The following is a 21374-nucleotide window of genomic DNA, read 5'->3' as shown; positions in this document are numbered from 1 at the left end:
GTTGGGTTATCCCTAGGGACCTGTATACCAAATAACAAAGCTGTCTGACCAGTGGTTATGAAGAAGATCTTTTACCAAAAACGCCTTTTTGGTGCTAATTTGCATGTTTTCAACACTATCAAAATATTTTATCCACACAACAAATATCAAATCAGTAAGTACTGCAGTTCTCAAGATATTTGAGTGGACGGACTCCTCACAAACGGACATACATACATACATACATACATACATACATACATACATACATACATTGCACGCCGGACAGATACCCATCCCAATAGCTTCTATACATTATATTAGTCTATACTAGCTAATACACGAGAGTTAATTACATTCTAATTAAAGTGAACAAGACTTGCTTAAATCAAGATTTTCGTCATAAAAAACAGCATATCTGTCAGGTTATAAAGAATCTTAAGCTGGTTATCTTTTTATCAGTATTTTCATCCTATTAACCAAGCACATTTTAACTTTCAAATTAACATTGTAAGTAAGTTCTGTTGAATAAGTTGAGACTGTACGTACTCAGAGAAAGCACACTTAAGAGACAAATGTTTGAAACTTAAGAAGTTCAAGGTCATCAAAAGCATCATGTAAGCTTTCATTGCACTGTTTACACAGATTGCATAATTGCTATAAATAGCACATGAGGAATCTTACAGCCAAGCTTTACCATAAAAACCCTATCACTTTGACCAGTCTTTAAATGACCAATCTATTTTTTCCTCAAAAAGTAATTTTATTTTATCCTTGTCAAACCATAAATGGAAATTAGAACTTTGTCTATCTCTATCTATTTGACAACCCTATCATGACAAAATATTTTGAGCAATTTCTTTTAGATAACATACACGGCACAATAAATGACGGTTCAGAATATGTCAAAGATGCGATTCAGGAAAGTTGCCTTTACATGTTTTAATCTTCCAAGATGGTAAGCATTTCACTATGAACTGTCAAAAAAAGTTGAACTTTCTGATAATTCTACACTAAAATATTTGGCTTTGATGATTTCCTAATTAATTCAATTATTTAAAATTATATTAATTATTTTTTTCTGGGTGAATTGATAGGGTTTATACAGTACAAGAATTACATACAATGTACGTCAAATTTTGATCAAAAATGACAAAAAAAATTCCTTAAAAATACAGATTTGCATATTTCATCACAATTTTAACAAATCGAAGTTGGGTTGTCCCTAGGGACCTGTATACCAAATAACAAAGCTGTCTGACCAGCGGTAATGAAGAAGAAGATTTTTTACCAAAAACGCCTTTTTTGGCATTAATTTGCCTATTTTCAACAATATCAAAAAATTAAAAAAAATAGTTTCTCAAAATCATATTTTTCATCTACACAACAAATATCAAATCAGTAAGTACTGCGGTTCTCAAGATATTTGAGTGGACGGACGCCTCACAAACGGACATACATACATACATACATACATACATACATACATACATACAGACTGAAGCCGGACGCCGGACGGATACCCATCCCAATAGCTTCTATAGACTATAGTCTATAGTAGCTAAAAAGTGGAGCAATCCCGCGCCTGAGTGTTTCGATTCAATGCATTGCATGTTGTAGCTGCAGTACAGTACACTCAGTGTGCAGTTTTCAGACGACCTCAGTTTTTGGACATTCAATCACATCACAGTCACTCGTGAGCTATTCAGCTCTTGGACTATTTGGCCCATAGACGAGTATACATAAGCGAGAAAAATCCTAAGTCTGGAAACCAAATGGCTATTTCGTATAGGGATTATGTCACCATGTCATCTCCGACGTTCGATTTTACTGTGAAAAGTAGCAAGTTCGTCTATCATGTAACCGTCAATCGTTCCCTAGCATTCTCAAAATTCATACCTGGTTCTTAATTTGCTTCAAAAACGCTCGTTTCGTGTGATTTTCGGCCAAATTCAACGGCCACATCGCTAAAACACAGAGTGAGCAACATTCCGCTCACTCACAGTGAACGTTGGGCACCTCCACTTTACTGACGTTAGCGCCGCGTACCCTTGAGAGGTGACTGGAAGGTTGTTCACGCCTTATGTTTTGGCGAGTTGTCTTCTGAACTCGGCCGAAAATCACCTAAATATTCATACCTGATACTTTATCTGCTTACAAAATGCTCATTTTATGTGATTTTTGGCCGAGTTCGAGAGACACCTCGCCAAGTAGTCTGATTACTACACACTCAACACGGGGTCAAAAATTTTGCAAGTTGACCCTTATATTCCACTTCCGTCGTGTTAACACTTTGACGATAACACGAAAGGTATGGTAATAAGAATTCGTAGAGCTTGTCATGTATGAACGGCTTTGGTTGGGCGAAATTCAGTACGAGTCCAATAACTACAACGCGGAATACAATAACTTTAGGTGTTATTGCACACTAGTTGACCTTTGACCTGAAAACACCTTTCCGTCAACGCGGGGGAAAAGGAGATATGATTTTTTTTTTAAAGTTTTTAACAATATATATAGTTCTGAACATTCAGTACTTTACGAATGTATAGTGATCAATCCAAAAGCTGTGAATTTAAGTGAAAATCTGCTGCTGACCGACAATGTATACCTCGCGTGCACTTTATGTACTAGGTTCACTGCACTGCACTGTGCGGGTTGAAATTCCATTCTGTAGGCTTAGCGGACGTGCTGACCGCTTCCAAATCTGCTCGCGATCGTTCAGTGACAGTGCAGTGCGTGACTGGCATCCAAAAAACGCTTTAACTTCGACTTTTCCTTATAAAATTGGGCTAAAAGGTGTACAATGAGGTTATTTGCGAAATACCTGGATTTATATCCTTGTACATCATATCCTTCGATGTCTCGCTAGGGGTTCTCGGACAATACCTCGGCTGCACGATGTACTCCGACATAAATCCCTGTATTTTGTGAATACCCTTATGTATTGCATAACAAAACGTAAGGACATGAAGCATATCGTTATTCTATTGTTGGATTACACTTTTTTTCAAATATGCTGATACATAGAAGTGTTATTTTCTTGTAATTAAATGTGAGGTGGAATCATAGATAATCTAAGCTGTAGTGCATTGCTTCCAAAAAATCCACTGATATTGTTTCTCTTCATTATTTCATTGTGCAGTGCAAAGATACTCACTACGTGGAGTCCTACAACAACATCTGTTTGTTATACCAGAACAAGAGGTGGTTTTCGCAACGGAATGTACAGGATGAGAAGTGATCTTACAACATTAGACTGGGCAATTAGTTTACTAAAATCTATCATTTTTTCAGCAATACTTGTTTTATGTAGACAGTCCACAATTACTAGCCACAGTATCTGGCTCACCGTTGAAGCCTGTTGAAGCACATTGGTGAGAATGCAATGAATGAAAATATATATATAAATATATATTTATGTTTCATTTGAAACAATATTTACTCCCTTTGTATACAAAAAGTAAAAGTATTAATTTAAGTGAATCTTGTCTATTCATTTCTGTTGTGTTCTAAATTCCTTTTTCAAAGACAGTACATGTATATTGTTACATGTAAAGTTTGATGCTTTGTGATATTTGAAGAATTACAGTTGTCATTTATTATATTTCTCATTCAGAACATATCAAATAGTAGTGTAGATATTCTATGGAAAGAGGTTATTTTTCGAGTTTTAAGTGTCGTTTGTTTTTGTGTTGTTATGAATTGTTGTGAATATGTGTGGGCAACTGTAAAATTTGGCATATATTCCCAAATTCACCTGACAAGAAACAGCTTACATGACTTGCTGAATGTAAGTACAGTAACACAGTCTAGTGCAGGTTTGATACGAGTTTTTAAACTATTTTCAAAGTCATGTCAGTTTGAAACAGTAGTTTAATAGCACATGGAAATACGATTCAGTTATTTTGACTGTGACAGTTTTTCTCACTGAAGTTTTCAACTTTGATTACTGATAGCAGAGTTTAGGCATTGTTCAAGATTTTTAATCACGCAGTATTAATTCATAATAAACTCTATTTTCTCAGTCCATCGGTTTTAGAGAGTCTTGTTATGAAAGAATGTACTCGGTGGCGTCATGGTCCATCACATGGTGGTGTATTACAGCATTACTCATGCAATTCTTTCCAGGTGCAAAGAGCAGCACTCGTACACACCATAATCTATAAATCCACAGGGATTGTTTATGTGTGGCCAATATTCTAGGATACACTTTCGATGCTGTGCTATCAACTTAAAGAACTCGATACACTTTCTATACACACTTTTATGAGCCCGTTGTTCTGTTATAGTAACCGAAAGAGTTGCCATTTTGAGTAGAACCGTGAGGGCGCTCTTGTTTCAGCCGATGGAGATGGGTAATCTGGTGTGCTTTTTTGATGACAAACCTATTAATCACTTTATCATTGTTGAGTTAATGAGCCAAAAAGTTTATCACGATTTTCACATGAATGACATCAGTCTAAGTGCGAAATTTTGTAAAAACTTTGGGTTTTGAGTTAAACACAACACAATTAAATTTCGGACATACAGACCAAGGGCTATCATATGCAAGCCCAAGTGCATGATGAAGCACTCAGGTGCTAAAACAGGAACTTCCCTATAAATGCCGGATTACAGTAATTCTATGCAAATGTCAAAAAGCCACGCTACTGATTGGAGTGCCATGTATCTCAGCCAAAAGAGAAGACAGCACATCGAAGATATTCTTGACAACATCAAAGTCTGTTGACAACTTGATGAAAAGAGTTGCTGAACATAAAACCTTCTGTCATCAAGTTTTGGAAACAGGACGAATCGATATGTTAGGGCATGCTGGGAGACTTCTGATTAGTTGTGAAAATAATCATAGACTAAGATGGAATTCCTCGCCATATATGCCCAACGGAAATTTGCTGGTCAATCACAGGTACGTTGCACAATCGTCTTTTGCACGTTTTACATTTTACATGTATCGTTTTGTCAAATACATGTTATTCAATTTCACAGAGCTTCTGATCAGAAATAGGAATACGTTACAGTCGTCTATATAGCAACTAGTTTTGATCGACATGAACGTGGATACTGTGTCTGAAAGTTTGTTTTAGTTTCAGTAATTCCGTGTACCTGTTTGTCTTCATTTTACGAAGAATGTTAATTTGATAGCTGAATATACCTGTTTTCATCTTAGGATGCTTAATGGCTTTGCCAGTTCTGGTATCAGGGAGACACAGTACCGACGGCTTTGTGAAGGGGCGATGATCGGATTTATGAATCATCGGTACAAAAAGCGATGTAAGTTACATGTTCAGAAGTTCCCATAATAACAGCTGTATCATGTCACTTCCTTTGATGTGTACTATAATATTCATTCGAAAAACTTGGAGTTTTCATTTATACGTCTTATGTTTTCCAGTCTTTTCACAGTACAGAGAAACGGTAAAGGAAGAGGCAGATGAGTAGAAAACAAACGCTTTAAATGAGGTATGTTTTTACCACTGTGTCTCAATTCATTGAGGTACCTTGAATCAATCAGTCCTCCGCATAAATTCCTTTGTATTCAATATAATTTTTTTCTTTATGACTTGTGTTTCTTAATTCAAATATGTATACAAGTGTCAATTAGATAAATTTATGATCGAAGTCGTGAACGTTCAGTAAACATGTATATATCATTTTCAGGAAATCGCAAGCACAGATCGGGAGAATACCCTGGTATTGATATTATGTCAGACGCAAGACACGGCACACGTAGAAATGCTCGGCAAATGGATGTTCGTCTTCATCGTCATCAGTAGGTAGAGTTTATATTACATGTGTTGTTGATGTTGGTTTCAGAGTTTTCATTCCAGATCCCTCAATGCCATCTTTCAAAAAACGTAATTCTGCCAATGGGATGTTTGGATTTTATTACCTCACTAAACGTCCGTGCCTCAAGGAAAGCACTATTGGCAAATGTTTACCTAATGTGAGACATCCTATTTTGTGTCCCCCTTTCCTTGTCTTTGTGAAGGCATCCATGCCACCAATAACGCTTTCTGCATTTCGTATTAATGTATATATATAAAATCTCTGTTTCATATAATCATATATCCACAGGACTCATAAAGTAATCCATATTGAGGAGGTGAACAAGCAAGATGATCCGTGCACACAAAGACACGAAATGCTTGGTGTTCGCCGTTTTTATGAATGGACGGAAGAAGAAGGTAAATGAAACTAGAATTATAGAAAATATTACACACAAAGTGAAGCAACAAATGAACGTAATAAATGAATCATATTAGTAGCTCCACGGAAAGTGCACATGGTTGTAAAGGATTGCTGTTGTTGACGCGAACTGGATATTTATAAAAAATTAAATGCGATATTATACAGTAGGAAGTTGCATTGCCCAGTCATGGTAATTTCATACCTTTGGTAAACGATATACATTTTTCATTCTTGAAATAGGTGTGCCAATCCACATTCACGCGCATGACAGGAATGCGTCGGTAATGAAATTTATTCGGGAGGAAAGACCTGGCACAACAAGTAGCAACGATACATGGCATGGTATGTCAGCCTTCAATGATCATTTCGAAATAGCCATCTGAGTTTTGTAACCACATACGCTACAACAACACTGGGGAGTCAGCTTGCCTGTCATACACAGTCACACAGATACAGACACGCCTCCAACCCATCTCTCTCTCTCTCTCTCTCTCTCTCTCTCTCTCTCTCTCTCTCTCTCTCTCTCTCCATATATAATAGCACAATCAGTGACAATTACTATTATTGTCTTACAGTAACAAAGGAAATCGGGAACAAACTCAAAAAGATTTGTTCTGGTACAAGAAGAATGAGTGGAATCACTTGGCACCCTGAATTGTCTGATAAAGGTGATAAGATTATTAAATAACTGTATAACGACGATAATATTAATTATTATAACAATAATACAAGAGAGAGTGAACTGTGGCTTGAACGTAACATGCATTCACACCAGGCGTTTCAATGACTGCAATATACTAGACAAAATTAGCAGAAAGTAGTTTTATTAAGAACATAACAACGCACAGTTACCAATGCTATACCATTAATTCATTACAGCCTCACTAATTAGGACACACTGTTATTGGGCAATGATACATGCCAGAGATTCTATGAGAGGTGAAGTCATGGAACCAGATCGACGGGAAGCGGCGTGTGTTATTCTACGTCAAAATTTAGATAATATTGTACAACATTACAGGGTAAGTGTTGATTTATAATAGTATTTATCAACTCCCAGCCCTCAAGGATTCTGTCACACAACTAGGTCGCAAATACTCTCTGTATCTTGTGTATGTCAGGAACACTGTTGCATTCATATTAGATATTTCACACGTTCACAAATTTGTTACCCTCTCTGTCAGGATGATCACACCATCTGCTATCCACAATCAAGATGTAGAGCAGATCCTAATTACATTCCCAAATGGATTGAACTACATAATCCTGTTGCCATACAACTTCTCACCAAATTTGTAAGGGAAATGCCGTTGTATAGAACCCCGGAATCGTATATTCACGTAAGTCTACTTGAGGGGCACAACTTATTTGCTTGTTATTAAATAGTCGGGCAGTTGGCTTAGTGCTGATAACAATGATTATAAATATTTACTCAGATGATTCATGTAATTGAATTTAGTTTTTGAATATTTCATTTTATTTCTATCTCAAAGCGTTAAAATTGTGAAATATTTAGCAAAATGTGTGTATTTCAATATCCATGCCAAGAATTTGAGGTATTCCATTGGCAGGAAAAGAACTTTATTTTGTGATACATGTCTAACATTAACTCAATGTTTTTACGCTACATTTTTATTTTCCAGTGTCGAGACACCCATTATGTAGAGAGTTTTAACAAATGCACCCTTCAATATCATGACAAAAGAATCGCTTTTGGAGATGAAGAGTATAAAATGAGGACAAATCTTGCATGCTTAGACTGGGTAAGTATTCCAATATTTTATTAACCTTGAAAACTTCACCGTCTGGATAATAAATTGTAAACTCTATGTCAACGGGAAAAACGCAGGAAAGTAACATGCACAACATTACTTGAGACATCGAATTACAATAAACAGAAAGCCATACAATATGGCGTTCCTCTCATAATTAATTAGCTTTGGCGTAAATAATCATTTTGGGAACGTAACTACGGTAATTTTGCTATGGCTTCCCCATGTATGTGCGATTGTGTTAGACTTTAATATTCTATACTTGCTTCGCTTTGCAGAATGAAAACGTGGATCGCCCCTTTACATCTGAGTCAATGGTGAGGGACTCGAGGTGTCAGAGAAGACTGCGAGCGAAAAAGATCTTGAAAAAGAAAACCAACACATGGTGAGAGAATTTATGGGAATGCAAGATGGACAAAATCTATTGCTGAGCGTCTACGTTTCTTGTCGAAATTCAAATGCAGTTCTTCACGTTTTATTTCATGAAGTGACAATAATATTTACTCTACAATGTCCGTTGTTTGTCATATAAATTAGTGCAGGCTGCAGTGACAGAGAGCTTGGGCCTGATGTCAGGCCGAGTTGTAAATTTGTATATATATTTTATTTGTTATAATAAAAATACTGTAATTTCGAGATTTGTCCTGCCATCTTGAACTTTTCCGGCTTCACACATTCACAACACAAATCATGGTTGACATTACAAGTGTTGCAAACCTGCTCTTCTCAGTATGTTTGGCAGTGCACATGTAGTGTGCAGATAAAGAAGTAGATGCTACTTGGTACACTCGTAAATACACGGGACTCCGAATGTCATCAGATCAATTATAAATTTTAGAAGTATTTTGGCACTGTAGGGGGTATAAACAAATGGCAAAAATAGTCATTGTAGTCTGACCTGTCGTGGAACTTTCTCGACCTAAATTGTCAGAAAGCATGGATTATATTATCAAAAGTTTTACTCTTTCTTGTCCTAGTCAAAAAGGTCCCCTTCTAATTTCTCTTTCTTTCTGTACTCATGCTAGCATGCGGTCCCAATTTGGACCGCGCACGATAAACTACTTTCGACTGAAATCAACTCGATTCCTCTCTATGCCCACCAGAATAAATAACCGCATACAGACTGCAGAAACAAAACTGGCCGGCCACTGGGCCCTTGACCATGCATAGCTTTTAAACTAAGGGTTTCGGACGTCACAAGAGCAAAGTTTTGCAGTCTGTGAGCGTTTGAGTTATCCGGGCAGGCATAGATCAGAATCGAGTTGATTTCGGCCTAAAGTAGTTAAAAAAGTACTTATTCGTGCGCGAGCCAAATTTGAATCGCATGTAGCCGGTTTTGTCAACGGCGATCGGCAGGGTAGTCTAGACCCAATTGACGCTTGTGCCTCCGAACACAGAGGTATGGAGGCCAAAGCGAAGACATAAGGCCTAGGTTATCAGCAGGTCTGTGATGAGAGACCGTATATACGGTAGAACTCCGAGAACAAAAATCATCGTACGAAGGGCTATACCATAGAAGCTCCACGGCTATACTCGGAGTCATGCCTACACCATGGCGGGGTTGACCTTTTTATGACCCGCATAGACACACGCCACGGAAAGCTGCGTTTCCACAGCTAGCCTAGCCTACACTATGGACACCTCCATGCCTACACCGAAATATCATTTTCGGCAAGTATATTAAAAGTGATCGTATCGTCAATTGCCTCTTCGATATTGCCCCAGAAAATCCTTTAGACATCATTCTATTTTGAATTTAGTTTTAGTGTTTTATTTCCTGAATCCAAAAGTAAATTGCAAATTGGTTTCTGTTACCGTAAATTTGAGACCACGAGCACTATTGTTACTGTCGGCACATCGTTGAAATTCAGTAGTGCAGTACTGCTTTTCTAGTCATTTGCGTCTGTCACAGCCAGTCGATCCGTGTCGACAAATGTTACTAGTGATTGACGAAAAGCGGGCAAATACGCATCTGTCTTTTCATTTTCAACAGTGTCGAAAGGTTATCAGGCTTCGAAACTTAAGTCACCAGATAAACGAAAAATGCAAAAACTGAATGGACAGACAAGCGTCATTCGCGAGTATAGACAACTCTTGACGGCGATGTATCCGAACAAGCTTACTCGCGCGATCGCGGCGAACTACACCACGGTGTCATCAAAATTGAAATATCAACGCTTGGATTTACAGTATTCCAAGTCTAAGTTTCAATGTCAATGGAAAACTTTAAGTTCTGTTTGTCACAAAATTTATGCATGGAGCGAATTCCTGTAGGCTTATCGTATCGTATGCAGTCAAAGTTTACATTATCTCAACGTACATTTCACCTCAATTACGTCACCCTGTGGTCAAAATCCTGCCAGTGACAGTCAGGCTTCACTTCGTTATGGTTGGCATTGTGTCCCATTGTTTGTGAATTTGCGGCAGTTGTCGGTGGCTGCAAGCGCTGTTTGTTTTCAAATAGAAGGCGAAAATGTTGCCTTTGATTCATTCCTTATAACAACTGAATTAGTTATACATAAGATGTCATCATGCTGTCGTATACAACGAAGTTTCAGTCGACGTTCACTCTGACTGCAGTTAGGCAGACCTCAAGCCCGGGACCTCAAGTTGGACGGGGTTTACTGCAGCCATAAAATGATCGCGTTCAGTGTATATTACCCGTGGAGACAAATCCCTTGTTCAGGTTTCTATTACATTTAGACAGAAGGTGATAATTGAATGCTCTACATCCCTCTTAATCGGTAACAGATAATGTTTACCTCTACATTAACAATCATCCACACGTGACTTCGAAAAATCCCGCCCAGTGTATGTAAATTGTGAGCGTCATGAATAATTGCTCTATTGTGCGCCCACGGTCCTGTAAGTTCCTGTTTAAAAAAACTTAATCTGGTATAGAGGTCGTTGGTTTCATGTCCACCGTTTAGCATCGTGCGCTTGACTATGAAACTGGAGATAGAAATAATATTTGCTTTGGGAAGCACTGTGAACCATGGTGAAGAATGGAGTAGATTCCACACGAAATCAGGACTTCATCGTCCGCTCGCACGGGTCAATATTTCCCACTATCTCATTTCGGGGAGCACCCAGCTGCCAGAAAAGAGACCTTGGCAAGCAAAGATATCACGACTTGTTTTCAGCGTAAATTTGTTGTAACTATGTATAAGGTTGTATGCGCCTCGAAAGTGAAAGACTTAAACTTTTGCTCAAACTTTCCTAAATGAATATTTCAACCATTCTCTTCCAAACTCAAGAATTAAAATCACAGTTGCCCGTGCAAATTCTGGTAATAGATATTAAAACAAAATACCCAAAATTTACCAATCTTGGAAATTCAAAATGGCCGCCATCCCTGTGTTAATTAATTGGAGCATGGAGGTAGCAGAGACGGAGTCACAACTAGGCGGAGATCAGAGGGACGATGTGTTTTGCCGCTGTTTGCCTTACACAACTACTCCATTAGCACCAACGGGACTTGCGAACGCGTTTTTCTCGGATTTAGGAAACAACATTAAATACGTTCGGGTTCGTTCGGGTGTTTCGGCCGTCCCTCGGCAGTTGACAGATCTTCAAACATGGCATCATGTGTCCAAGCGTCGCGTCGGGAAGTTAGAGTCGTTCCACTGATTTTGATGTACACGATATTAAAGAGGGTCGAGGAACAGATAATTGAGGAAGGGAGCTTTTGTATCTGCAAAGGCGCGGAGACTGAGTTGATGATAGCTTGCGATCACAAAAAATGCCATAGCCTACATCGTAGAGCAGCATTGTTAACACACAACTTTTTACAAATCAAGTTCTTGATTCTTGCCGTGTTTTATCATGTTGTTCTGGCATTAATGATAAGGTTAAATAAGAAAGCATAGCTTTTAACTGCTACGTCCATGACTTTAATGAATGGTCGCGATATAAAAAAACACTTACTATGCATTGAAACAAAGTGTCGCCTATGGCGTCTGGCGTCGCGTCATAAACACCCGGGAAACGCTACAAGTTTAACTCACGCTCACGGCAGTGCTGCAGTCCGCTGCACCATACTCAGTACATGATTGAAAAGTTCGTGATCAGAACTTCCATTCTAACAAGGAAAGGTTCCTGCGATCGAATGTAAAGTATATAAAAAACGATGTTAAAATTACCAAGATTTTGAGAATGAAAAACTTAAATTCCTTATAACTTCACTTTTCCTGGACAGAACGTCTCAGTTCTTTCACAATCATTATGCACTTGACCCAAGCTACGCAAATACAGTCTTTGCGCATGTGTTATGACATTGTGGAGAAACTGAGTCGCATTAGCAAAGCCAGGCTAATTTCACTCGGTTTGGTTGCGAAGGTACCGTTGGCAATGCAGATGGCGGGAAAGGGGTGTTAAACAATGGACATAAATGGATTAAACCAATGGTGCACAATAGTAATAAACGTAATTATCTCAGTTGTGACTCCTTCTCTGCTACCTCCATGATTGGAGAAAAATAAAATGTTTGATTTTCGAAAAACTAAGCTAGTGAAAAGTTTTCTTACACCAAGAGCTTTAAAATGAACTCCCCACAATGGTAAATCAGTAGCGAATTGTAAAAGTCAGAGTCCGAATATGTGTCACCGAGACGCATTTTACCTTAATATGCATTAACCCACAGTATTTTTCCCCACCAAAATTTCAGTACAACATTGTACCAATTTTTATGAACTTTCCTGTAATTTTCCAATAATTTTGGATCAAATGAAGAAAACATTTCATTGGCCACAGTTTTTTATCAAAGTTTTGGCAAAAATCTGACAAAAATTGACTTAGGTACATTTTTATAAGGGTGACGAAAATTGACTTTGGCGCTCAAAGGGCAAAGTGCAGCACATTTTAATTTACAACCGATGACTCTGTGGTTACGACCCCATCTGTCACCGTGGCATCATGGCTATAGTGCTTCCTTGGTGCAATTGTTATTTCTTTTCAAAAGCATGCGCTCTACAGCAGACGATTTTGAGTTCACTAGTTCATCAGTCTGCGCAGAGGATTGTGCCTACAAATAATAGTTTACCATATTTATTCGTGCTTCTAAAATCAGGTAAAAATGCCATGTAAATACTCTTCGCCTTTATCGCTTTAACCGTATACCTGTCCTTGACGGCCCTGGCATCTGTCTGTCTCATGTCTGTTTCTTTGCCCAAATGCCGCTAGGTCGAATGTCATTTGCCGCGATGGCCAAAATTGAAAACACAGCGTTATGTTTGTTCTGACAGTAGGGGTTATGTTGGCTAATGGGAGACCGTGTCCGATACCCTATTTCAAATATTTGTATTGAAGCTAGAATTATCATTTTTGTTGATGTTGCATGTATAACTACCATAATTTCTGCTGTCAACTAAATGTGTCAAAAGGCAAATTTCATAACTTGCATATGATGGTCGGCTTTAATTTCAGTGATAATACTGATATGCTAAACTTTAAAAGGGGCAAGGACGATATGACTATCGGATATTTTTCACAATAAAACTCCACAACCAGGCAATATCAACTGGTGTGACTTTTTGATGCCTTTTCCAGTATTGTTCGTTCTGTTTGCAAAAAATGCCCCTCGGTCGTTCTCCAAAAATCGTGTCGAAATACTCAATTTAATAGCCTGCACAAATGTGGTATTCCCTTGTTATTGTTTACAATGGAATTTTTAATCCAGACAAGAATTCACTCGTCAACGATAACATATACATGTACATACCGTACAATATGCATCATGTTGGCTAGGCTAGCACTTGTTATTTCACCGTATGTCAGGGAGTTGGAGAAATATGGAACTTTATAAAAACATGGAGCAAAAATAACGAAAGTATAGTATAAATAAAACAGCGCTAGCAATTAAATTAATCAAACTTAACAAATCTAGTGATGAAGCGAAAGACGTTCATAGAACAGCATCGCCTTACATACCTTGGGACATTGAGATCGTTTTCATTTTCCACAGGTACGCTCTTCAAGTTCAAGGCTATTATTGAACTGATGGTTTCTCTCTCTCTCTCTCTCTCTCTCTCTCTGCACATATTGTTGTCATGTATTTAATGAGGAGTTGGAGAAATGGAAAAAAGATGCTCAAGCAAACGACAGAAATGCAGATGTTCACCATACTTGATACTGGTTCTGTGTTTTGCAACCAACAGACATCATGATTAGCCCCTTACGTGTTAATCGCGTTTTCTTGGAAGTTCCAGTCAGTTTGCTATGCCACTTGATACTTATTTGTTTGTTTGTTTGTTTGTTTTTGGATAAATAACAGGTAGCAGTATCATAAAGGTGAGCTAATACCGACCAAGTGCACATCAATTGCGCAGGTAAACTCTCCATGCACAAAGAAACATCCAGATTATTGAAATCAGATGGGATATCAGATATGCCCTTGAGCTGTTTCCTCAGGTCTAAAACCGCAGTACATAATTGTCACAAATGCCCTGCTTTGCCGCTTGTGCCATGGAAACAACTCGGGCGCAAGATACATTGCATTTCTGTAGAAGAATCATGAAAAATGTCTTCTCCAGCAAATGAAATCACAAACCAAGTATCATCTATATATTGACATCAGGTTTAAGGGGAGCGTTTGTTGTGGGGCAATAGCTGCAACTTTTGATAATATTTCCATAACATTTGTTTCAGAAAACAGGTCTGTTTTATTCGACTCCGCATGAAAATAGTAAGTTGAAATGCAATCTACCAGCCTTACAAACGCAACGCATTGCGTACTATATGCACATTTGCTGTTGCTGTTGTTGTTTTTGTTGTTGTTGTTGTTGTTGTTGTTGGTGGTGGTGGTATCAAGTAAATTATAGTCTGGAACAAAATTTGGTCGTGAATAAGACAAAGGACATGTACACATTTACTGGTAAAGTTAGTGCAAAACCGTGCATTTGACACAATTTGGGAGTAGCTCAAGCAAGAACTTAAATGCATAGCAGTTGATGGAGTCTTACAGATGATTTAAGTGTGATGTTGTGACCGTGCTTTGAAGTATTCGTCTCAGTAAATACGAATTTTGCCATGGTCTAAACCTGAAACAAAATCAAAGCCCCTTATCTACCGTGTTTCTGAATAGTGACCTCACTTGGTAGAATAAGATAGTTTTCACGCACGCACATTTGCGTAGGATTGTAAAATTGACGAGGATTTCCCCCCAACCCCAAATCGTCCTCAATGCCAGGATGAACACCAAATTCTCTCGTGAAGTCGACTAACATTAGATAATTCATCGAGAAATTAGAATCATGAACACAGACTTGGTGCATATCGTTGTGATCTTTGAATGTCAAGACTTGAAGCCGTGCCATTTCATCTAGCATATTCATCAGCCGTTTCCACATATAATTTTCTCACCATCACACTGTAATATTGTCAGTTTTTCACCATATGCGTGCATGCCCATGTACAAACTTCTCCAAAAAAATAAATTCCCATAGTGCTTTACTACTTCAGCTCTTATAAATGTAATTACTGTAGCTTTGCGCCAACTATCGATGAAGTGGAAAGTCAAGAATCAGCCTTTTGGCCATTTCTGATAACGTGGATTTTGTCCGGTAGTATCAAGGGACCGGATTTCATGCAGTGAACATGATAAAGAAAGTTTCGCTGGCAGCGAACCAAATGTGTAGCAAAGCGAACAATATGCAAAGTAAATTCGAGAAAACAATGGAAACACGTTTGCATAATAGTTTGCGGTACTGAAACTTGAAATATTTCATTTGCGCAGATCGCGGATTTCTCCCAATCTCTGTCAAACGACCCTATTAAGGCTACACGCGGTGTTCGTTCAATGGGATGCACTCTTCTGTACGACAGAGACGGTAGCATCACGTGGACAATGGACTAAAATGACTTCTGGTCGAGAGGTTAAAGTGACCTGTCGATCCAGATCAGTGACTCGTAAAAATTTGCAAGCTTGCGCTATTCGAATTCCCAAAAGTCCCAATACATGTAGACTTTAATGACCTTAGGTGGCCAATAGTCCCAGGTTGAAACATGTGACCTTTCCCCTGCAGTAAGACGTTCAATCAAGTCATCTCCTACTATTACTTCTTTTTCTGAAATTTAAATGTTGCTTGGACTCACTCATTTTACGTTGTCCAGATGACATTGCACTTAAATATTGACATCCTCACAACCGAGAAACATTACCATTGCTGTCATAATTTGCCATACCTTGTCCTCCCTCCAAGTGTTAGAAATAAACCATAATTTCTTGAGCAGGGGGGGGGGGGGGGGGGGGGGGGGGGGGGGGGGGGGGGGTGTTAAGGTTTCAAGACAAGAAATTGACCTTTTAAGCCAACAATTCTCTAGTGGTTAATAAGCTCAGAACCCCTGTAAATTATATGTTTTCCAAAAGCCTAGATATAGGGGAACATTTTGGTCACCACAGTGTCACCATTGTTTACATAACTATCACGTGACATGTAAGTTGCATAACCTTTAAAAAATCAATTTTCCCTATGTTTTGTTACAATGCTTTGTGATATGTGGCTGATATTTGTATGAGTGTAAGCTGTCCTAGGAATCTTCCAAAGTGTATCTCAGAATTTTTTTTAAACCTTCTTAAACAATTTTTATGCCTGAAAAATGTCCAGAGCGGTGAATTTAACCCTAGTTGATTTCTTTAAAATTGTCCTCAAATAAAAACTAAACAAGATATAAAATATCTGAGACACACTTTTGTAGAGCGTTGTGACAGCTTGCTTTCCAGCAAGTTTGAGTCACATACAACTAAGAACACAAATCGACAGATTTGAATTCTTACATAAAACATCAGGCCACCTGAAATCTACACTTTAAAAGCCTGATCAAAGGCGAAACACAAAGATATGTCAGAACTTGCAACTCACAAATGACTTTTTTCAAAGGTCAATACACTTTAGGCAAGATTAATCTAACGTGGCTAAAACAACAGGAAATGTCCAGTCACATCGCAAGCACAGTTCGCCGCACGAATTACGCAACTAGAACACAAGAGAATAAACGAAGAAACAAAGAAAACACTAGTCTTCACAACGAAAACTATAGCAACAATATATATAAGAACACAAGCTATAAAAAGCAGCAATGTGCGAAAACTGGGAACACATAGACAAGGGCGAAACACTAAGCCTGAATGAAATATTTCCACAACAACCGATCATCGCATTCAAAAGAAATCCAAGCATTAGCGATATACTGATACAGGCCAAAGTCCACGGCATTTTTGTATTAGGAACAAGTCAATGAACGAACGAACACATGACGATCCAAACATAAATATTCTGGCTTCATTGCTAGAACAGGAGATCAACAATATCGACGTGACATAAAACAAAAAAGATATACATATATCTTAGGCGACTGAGGAAGAGACTGCTCTGGTTTCAAAACGTGGGGATAAAAAAAAGAGTCAAGGTTGTCAAAGACACATCTGACTACGCCCACGTCTCGCCATGGCTTATTTTAAAATTAACCTTTCGTTTGTTAATTTTCAAACTAACAGCCAAAACATTTCAGACACTAAACACACCAAAGCACATACAAGATGAGACGAGTGATGTGTGAAGCCACTTTCCCTTTATTACAATACCCATCCCAATAGCTTCTATAGACTATAGTCTACAGTAGCTAAAAACTGGTGGACTAGCCAGATAACAGTGGTTGCTGCTGAGGCGCGACCCCCTATGAAAAAATACCGTCAAGGACGGTGTGCTCACATTCGGTTTGAATTGGTCCATTCAAGAAATATTTAAACCAGGAAAAACAAGAATGACAAAAGCAAATAAGGTCTCCAACTTAGGTACTGGAGGTCATCTTTAGGAACATGCATATCAACTTCTATAGCAATGGGACAAGCAGATCCTAAATACATAAGCAAATGTCAACAACAAAAAATAGACAGAGAAGGTTTGATAAAAAGAAAAGGTGGGAGTGGGTAAAAAATGTACAAGGGATCTGGTAAAAAAGTAATGCTACCTCATCAATCTTCTAGACCTACCCTACCCCTCCTGAATATCAAATGTTCCATCCCTTGGTATTACATAACGCCAGATGACAGGAAATATATTTACAACCTTGGGGATTTTTTAATTAATCCCATGAGTGTTATCATTCTGATGTAAACAGCACTTAAGTTAGTTACAGATCCTGAAATGTCTTCCACTGTGGATGGTGATTACAACATCTGGAATTATCCTGGATCCAAATTTCTCATCAGTTGTATGTCTTACATAGAAAAGTTGCAAAAATTGGTCCGCAATGAAAAAATTCACCTCAGCTTTGTTTTCTGGATCAAATTTTCCTACTAATTGATATCAAATATGACAAAATTATGTTCACAGCCTTCAAAACTGTCTCACAACATATCCTGGTTTGGTGTAGGTCATTTAAGGTCACAAACCTAGAAAGTTACCTAAAATATACAAATTTGGGGGTTTCCCAATACTTTGAGCAGAAAATTTATCTAATAACATCCCTCGGGACTTTGTACCAAATTACAAAAGCTATCAAACAAGTAATTTTGAGATCAAGTTTTCTTGACCAAAAAAGACAATATTGTCTTAAAAATACAAATTTTTATATTTCAGGACAATTTCCACATATCTAACTATTGTCATCTCTGTACGCCTGTGTACCAAATACAAAAGCTGTCTGTCCAGGGGTTTTAAGAAGAAAATACTGTTTAAGATTTTTTGACCAAAAATAACACCAGATATGAACTGAATATGCTCACGTGTTTTACAACAGGTTCATTAATAGTAGTACGCTTCACGGAACAATAAGATATATGTTATCACTAAATGAAGCAGGTTTTTTTCAACATCGCACAGTACTCTCAGATTTTAATCACTAATTACAAAACTTTATTTAATATGCAAATGAGCTGTTAATTAACTTGACACTGCTCAATGCTTCATGGGACAATTAGATATCCATCAGATCAACATTTGTAGCACGTTTTATTTAATTTAATGCAGTAATTTTAGAGTAATGTCACTAATTACAAAGTTCATTAAATATGCAAATAATCCCTATATTAACTTGACACTGTTCAATGATTCATAGCACAATTAAATATTTATCAAATCAATATCTGTAGCACGTTTCACAAAATTTGGTGGCGTAATTTAAGAGTTACCAATTACAAACTTTATTAAATATAAATGCTTTACAACACAGTTAGATATCTGTCAGATCATTATATGCAGCAGTTTTCATCACATTTGATGCAGTTATTTCGGAGTTATATGACTACTTATAAAACTTCATGAAATATGCAAATGAGCTAATTATTAACTTGACACTGTTCAATGCTTCTCAGTACAATTCGATATTTATCAGATCAACATCTGTAGCAAGTTTCATCAAATTTAACGCTGTAATTTTGGAGTAATATCACTAATTACAAAGTTCATTAAATATGCAAATAAACCCTTAATTAACTTCACAAAAGTAAATGCTCTACACCACAATTAGACATCTGTCGGATCAGTATCTGCAGCAGATTCCATAACATTTGGTGCAGTTATTTTGGAGTTATACCACTAATTACAAAACTTCATAAAATATGCAAATGACCTATTCGTTAACTTGACACTGCCAAATGCTTCTCAGTACAATTAGATATTCATCAAAACAATATCTGTACCCAATTTCAAAGACTTGGGTGCTGTAATTTCAGAGTTATATACCTAATTACAAAGTTCATTAAATATGCAAATGAACCCTTAATTAATTTCACACTACTAAATGCTTTACACTACAGTTAGATATCAGTCGGATCAGTATCTGCAGCAGATTTCATCACATTTGGTGAAGTTATATCGAAGTTATATGACTAATTACAAAACTTCATAAACAAGTCATCGTTGATGACACAGTCCCCACTTGTTAATGGGTACTTTGATTACAGGTCCTCAGAGAGGATAGAGTCCTCTTCATTAGGTCTGTGATAAAAATACTTTTGAATGTCTGAGCTGTAGTTCAGGACATGAAAAAATCATAATAAAATGGCCACATGGCGGCCTTATTGGATCGTATCACAGAACAAATCTATGTGCATATGTATGACAGACATCCAGCTCTATGGGTTTGCTCAGAATTAGATATATGCATAATTAATGAGGTATAGTATGAAGCATCATAAGGTCTCCCATCATACCATATATGAAGGGTGTAGCACTTGTGGTTCCTGAGTTATGGACAAATATGTATATTTGAGGTCAAAGGTCATTGAGGTCACGTGACATTTTGTCAAAAAATTTTATTGCTAAGTTATCCCTATATACCAAAAATCAGACCTCTAGCTCTATTGGCTTGCTCAAAATTAGATATGTGCATAATTAATGAGGTACAATATGTGGCGTCATAAGCTGTGCCACCATACCATACATGAAGGGTGTAGCGCTTGTGGATACTGAGTTATGGACAAATATGTATATTTGAGGTCAAAGGTCACCGAGGTCACGTGACATTTTGAAAAAAAATAGTATTGCTAAGTTATCCCTATATACCAAAAAACAGACCTCTAGCTCTATTGGCTTGCTCAAAATTAGATATGTGCATAATTAATGAGGTACAATATGTGGCGTCATAAGCTGTCCCATCATACCATATACGAAGGGTGTAGCACTTGTGGTTACCGAGTTATGGACATATATATATATTTGAGGTCAAAGGTCACCAAGGTCACGTGACATTTTGTCAAAATATCTGAGATATCTGCGTGAAAGGATGGACTCACGGATGGACTCATGGACGGACATGACCCAATCTATAAGCCCCCTGGACTTCATCCGTTGGGACTAAAAACTGTGTCACTGCATCCTTTTTCCAATATGAATACGATGAGAAACTAATTTTTTATTTTCTCGGCCTTATACATGGGAGTCTATGGACTGCCTTATACATGGGAGTCTATGGACTGCCTTATACATGGGAGTCTATGAGACGGCCTTATACATGGGAGTCTATGGAGGTGAAAACTAAAAAGTCCTCTAACACGACCAAATTTGATCGCATTGTGAAACAAATCGACGTGCATCTGTATGGGGTAGGGTACTATCCTTGTGCAAAGTTTGAAAGAAATTGACCTGGGCATCTCTGAGATATCTGCGTGAACGGACGGACGCACGGACGCACGCACGGACATGACCAAACCTATAAGTATGCAAATGACCTATTTATTAACTTGACACTGTCCAATGCTTCTAAGTATAATGAGATATATATCAGATCAATAAATGTTGCAAGTATCATCAAGTTTGGTGCAGGAATTTCAGAGTTATCTCATTAATAACAAAAGTTCATTAAATATGCAAATGAGAAGGCAATTGATATGACACTCACAGTATCATCATAATGTTCTGAGATTGTCATCTGTGAAAAGTTTCATGAAATTTTGTGCAGTATTTCTTGATATATGTCTACACTGTCATTACC

The 21374-nt window shown here is 37.7% G+C and overlaps 1 protein-coding gene and 1 long non-coding RNA gene across 2 annotated transcripts in view; one reads left to right on the top strand and one right to left on the bottom strand.

Moving 5' to 3' along the window:
* Positions 1–21374, bottom strand: part of LOC139124770 (putative hydroxypyruvate isomerase) — a 131626-nt gene that overhangs the window by 60750 nt on the left and 49502 nt on the right. The window lies entirely within an intron of this gene.
* On the top strand, positions 4657–5442 carry LOC139124771 (uncharacterized). Its single transcript, XR_011550030.1, has 3 exons — positions 4657–4888; positions 5150–5253; positions 5375–5442. It is a non-coding gene; the product is annotated as an uncharacterized lncRNA (long non-coding RNA).

The sequence above is a fragment of the Ptychodera flava genome, assembly GCF_041260155.1.
Source record: "Ptychodera flava strain L36383 chromosome 23 unlocalized genomic scaffold, AS_Pfla_20210202 Scaffold_24__1_contigs__length_23054250_pilon, whole genome shotgun sequence".
Classification (NCBI taxonomy): Eukaryota; Metazoa; Hemichordata; class Enteropneusta; family Ptychoderidae; genus Ptychodera; species Ptychodera flava.
The sequence above is the reverse complement of the archived record's forward strand: the minus strand, read 5'-3'. Positions and strand labels throughout refer to the sequence as shown.